Genomic DNA, 5,213 nt, shown 5'->3' on the forward strand with positions numbered 1-5,213 from the left:
GGAATTGAACCCGGGTCCCTGGTGTTGTGAGGTAGCAGTGCTAACCACTGTGCCACCGTGCCACCCCAAAAAATGATTTTATAAATCTCTATAAGGTCACCTCTCAATCATGGTCACCATTAAGCCAGATTTGTCAAAATCAAATCTCTCCATCCGCCAGGTTGGGATTTGTAGCCATGACCCCAGAACATTAACCTGGGGTTGCTGGATTGTCCAGTCATGTTGCCTTGGCCTAACAGCTCACCCCATCTCTTCCTTCACCAGCTGTGCTGAAAGATTGTTTCTCCAAGATGGCTGAAGGGTTGATTTGATTGGGTTTATTGCAGTCACATGTACCTGAGTACAGTGAAAGGTTTTGGTTTGCGAGCAGTACAGGCAGATCGTAGCAAACAAGGACGTACAGATCACAGTTAAAAATCACACAACACCAGGTTATAGCCCAACAGGATTATTTGGAAGCACTAGCTTTCGGAGCGCTGCTCCTTCATCAGGTGGTTATGGAGAATCAGATTGTAAGACACAGAATTTATAGCGAAAGTTTACAGTGTGATGTAACTGGAATTATACGTTCACAAAGACCTGGATTGTTTGTTCAGTCTCTCATTTGTTAGAATGACCATGTTGTTTCAGTTCTTTCATTTGTAAATCCCAGAACCTTTTTTAAAAGTTACATTCTCCAGTGAACATTAACAATTGGTGTCATGTCGGCCCAGATAATGTATTGAAGGTGTTAGCTCCCTGTGTGAGACTGTCTGTGCCACAATGGTCAGACTGATTCTAATCTAAAAAACGGATTTACAGAATCTTACATGGATTCATGCAGTTTTTAAGCGAAATAAAATGTAGTTGTGTTCGCCGAGCTGGAAGTTTTTGTTGCAAACGTTTCGTCCCCTGTCTAGGCGACATCATCAGTGCTTGGGAGCCTCCTGTGAAGCGCTTCTGTGGTGTTTCCTCCGGCATTTATAGTGGCCTGTCCCTGCCGCTTCCGGTTGTCAGTTTCAGCTGTCCGCTGTAGTGGTTGGTATATTGGGTCCAGGTCGATGTGTTTGTTGATGGAGTTTGTGGATGAATGCCATGCCTCCAGGAATTCCCTGGCTGTTCTTTGTTTGGCTTGCCCTATAATGGTAGTGTTGTCCCAGTCGAATTCATGTTGCTTGTCGTCTGTGTGTGTGGCTACTAAGGATAGCTGGTCGTGTCGTTTCGTGGCTAGTTGGTGTTCATGGATGCAGATTGTTAGCTGTCTTCCTGTTTGTCCAATGTAGTGTTTTGTGCAGTCCTTGCATGGGATTTTGTACACTACATTAGTTTTGCTCATGCTGGGTATCGGGTCCTTCGTTTTGGTGAGTTGTTGTCTGAGAGTGGCTGTTGGTTTCTCAGACAACTCACCAAAACGAAGGACCCGATACCCAGCATGAGCAAAACTAATGTAGTGTACAAAATCCCATGCAAGGACTGCACAAACACTATATAGGTCAAACAGGAAGACAGCTAACGGTTCGCATCCATGAACATCAACTAGTCACGAAACGACACGACCAGCTATCCTTAGTAGCCACACACACAGACGATAAGCAACATGAATTCGACTGGGACAACACTACTATCATAGGGCAAGCCAAGCCAGGGAATTCCTAGTGGCATGGCATTCATCCACAAACTCCATCAACAAACACATCGACCTGGACCCAATATACCAACCACTACAGCGGACAGCTGAAACTGACAACCGGAAGCGGCAGGGACAGGCCACTATAAGTGCCGGAGGAAACACCACAGAAGCGCTTCACAGGAGACTCCCAAGCACTGAGGATGTCACCTAGACAGGGGACGAAACGTTTGCAACAAAAATTTCTAGCTCGGCGAACAGAACCACAACAACGAGCACCCGAGCTACAAATCTTCTCACAAACTTTGAAAATAAAATGTAATTCTGCATGTTACAAATTCACCTCACAAACGTATATGTGTGTGTGTACATGTGGGTGTGTGTGATGGGGCGGGTGGATATGAAAGTCTGTGAGAGTGTGTGTCTGAGTGTGAGTGTAAAGGGGTATAAGTCTGTGAGAGGGTGTGTGTGTCTGTGTGAGCATATGAGAGAGAGGGTCTGTAGGAGAGTGTGCATATGTGTAGGAGTGTGTGTAGAAATGTTTGTGTGTAAGAGTGTGTGCACACGCATCTGTGTGTGTGTGTATGTCTGTGTCTGTGTACGCATATGTCTGAGAGTGTGTGTGTGTCTGTCTGTCTTTGTGTCTGTGTGTGTGTCTGTCTGTGTCTCTGTCTGTGTGTATATTTGTCTGTCTGTGCATCTGTCTGTGTGTCTGTGTATAGTGCAGTGGGGTCACCTGTAATGTGACATGACCCCAAGGTCCTGGTTGAGGCCATTCCCATGGGTACTGAACTTGACTACCAGATCACAGAGGGCTTAGACAGAGTGAGGCATGCAGGGTTATGTCTGCACAGGAGGTGAACAAAAGCAAGATCAATATTACTTGAAGTGAGAGCGGTCTAGTAACAGCAGGGAAGAAGCTGTTCCTGAACCTGTTGGTGTGTGTGTGTGTTCAAGCTTCTCTATCTCCTGCCTGATGGTAGAGAGCATTACCGGGGTGGGAGGGGGCTTTGGTGATGTTGGTGGCCATTCCATGGCAACGAGGAATGTAAATGGAGTCCATGGATGGAAGGGTTCTATCCCTGGATCCTCCTGTGGAGGAGGTCTCAGGAAATTGCCAATCAGCGTGGTCAGCCAGGTGGTCGAGGGGGTTTGCTCTAACTGCTCTGTGGCAGGGGCCAGGCAGGTCCGAGCGAGTTGACAGCACAACAGTCCGCTGGCGTGGAGCCCCCGTGGCCAGACGCGGGCCTGGCTGTCGACTCCTTGGCGCTGACAGAGTCCGGATCGGGCCCAGTGTGGGTACCTCTCTGCAGCCTCAAGGGTGGAGCACATTCACCAATTCACGGTTTTCGGTTTAATCCCGTTGCGTCATGGAGGAAAAAAAAACCACACACTAACCGGCTTTGTGACTAACTGTCAAAGCACGCTCACATCGGGGAGTGTGAACAGCCCACACTCTCTATACGCCTCAGCTCAGGTGCAGCGTGACACTCTGTGAAACTCATACCAGCAACATCAGTGGTGCTGAGAGAACTCCAGATAAGGGACTTGCTCATGTTCAGATATGCTGCTGGGTTTTTTTTTATACTGAGCTTTGTTGCCAAAGGCTACAGGAGGGTTTGGGGCATGTTGTATCCAGGAAACATGTTTTTTGCACAGAAGGGGGAAAAAAAACCCCATTCAGCCCATGCCAGCTCACTGTAGAGCAACTCACTCTGTCCTAACCTGCCATGCTATCCCCACCACAAGACTGTGAGATACCGGAGCAGAATAATGCCATTCATCCCATCCCATCTGCTCTGACATTTCATCCTGGCTGATATGTTTCTCAATCCCACTCTCCCTCTCGCCCTTGGTCCCCTCACCAATCAGAACCTGTCTATCTCTGTCTTAAACACTCTCACTGACTTGGCCCCTACAGCCCTCTGCAGCAATGGGTCCCACAGATTCCCCACCCTCTGGCTGCAGAACGGCCTCCCTATCTCAGTTCGAAAGGGTCGTCTCTTCACTCTGAGGCTGTACCCTCAGGTCCCAGTCTCTCCCACCAGTGGAAATATCTTCTCCATGTCCACTCTGTCCAGGCCTCTTAGTATTCTGTAAGGTTCAGTCAGATCCCCCCACCCCCCTCATCCTTCTCAACTCCATCGAGTACAGACCCAGAATCGTTAACAGAGTCACACTGCCCACTGCCTCAGGAAGGCAGCCAACCTATCTCATTACACCTCACCAAATCCAGAATAGCCTGTTCCCCAGTGGGCTCTACCACAAGCTTCTCCAGAAAGCCATCTTGTAGACCTCCCGCAAATCCCTTTTCTTGAGATCCAGTACCAACCCGATTTTCCCAGTCCACCTGCACGTTGACGTCCCCCCATGGTGATTGTAACCATGCCTTTCAGACTTGGCTGTTTGATCTCCGGATTTGATATTCTTCCCCGCATCCTGCCTACTGCGAGCCTCTTTCCTGAAGAAGGGCTCATGCCCGAAACGTCGGTTCTCCTGCTCCTCGGATGCTGCCTGGCCTGCTGCGCTTTTCCAGCACCACACTTTTCAACTACTGCGAGGTGGCCTGGGCAGTGACTCCCATCGGGGGGCTTGTTTCCTTTACAGTTCCTCAACTCCAGCCACACCCGTTCCATACCTTCTGGCTCCATATCCCTTCTCTGTGACACCCAGAACATTGCACCTGCCGATATCCCATCAATTTGAATCTGTTTCACACACAGCCCCCCCCCCCCCCCCCCCGTGAAACCATTTTATTCAAGTGCTCCCCGTCACTTCTAGCATCCCCACAAGCAGTCAGTTTGACATCATTTCTCCTCCTCACACCCCTCGGCAGCTCATCCCCAGGGTCTGTGTCCCTCCCTCCAGTCCTCGTACTATCGGCCAACGGGAACAGCAATTCCTTGTTAACATTATCTAAACTTGTTATCATCTCGTCCACCTCAAATTTCCCCTTGATCTCCTTTAGTCACCAAAATGGTTCCAGGGATGGGGGAGGGGGCGGTTGTTGACAAGGTTAGGGTGGGGTTGATCTCCTTTAGTCAAAGGAGATCAACCCCACCCTAACCTTGTCAACAACCGCCCCCACCCCCCATCCCTGGAACCATTTTGGTAAATCCCCTCCACTCTTGCTCAAGGACTCTAATATCCTCCCTCGAGTGTGGTAAAGATCAGAGGCTAGGAATCCTTCAGCGAGTAACTCCCCTCCTGACTCCCCGAAGCCTGTCCCACCATCTCCAAGGCACAGGTCAGGAGGGTGATGGAATACTCCCCACTTGCCCCTGGATGGGGGCAGCTCCAACCACACTCAAGAAGCTCAACACCATCCAGGACAAAGCAGCCGCTTGGTTGGCCCCACATCCACAAACATCCACCACCCATGCTTACTGCCCCGACCATTTTCCTACCCATCCTGTATCCACACCATTCCTGTATCTGCACCCTTCCTGTAGCCCCACCCTTCCTGTAGCCCCACTCTTCCTGCGTCCACACCCTTCCTGTAGCCACACCCTTCCTGTAGCCCCACCCTTCCTGTAGCCCCACCCTTCCTGTAACCACCCTTCCTGTATCCACATCCTTCCTGTTGCCCCACCCTTCCTGTTGCCCC

The sequence above is a fragment of the Chiloscyllium plagiosum genome, chromosome 43 (genome assembly GCF_004010195.1).
Source record: "Chiloscyllium plagiosum isolate BGI_BamShark_2017 chromosome 43, ASM401019v2, whole genome shotgun sequence".
Classification (NCBI taxonomy): Eukaryota; Metazoa; Chordata; class Chondrichthyes; order Orectolobiformes; family Hemiscylliidae; genus Chiloscyllium; species Chiloscyllium plagiosum.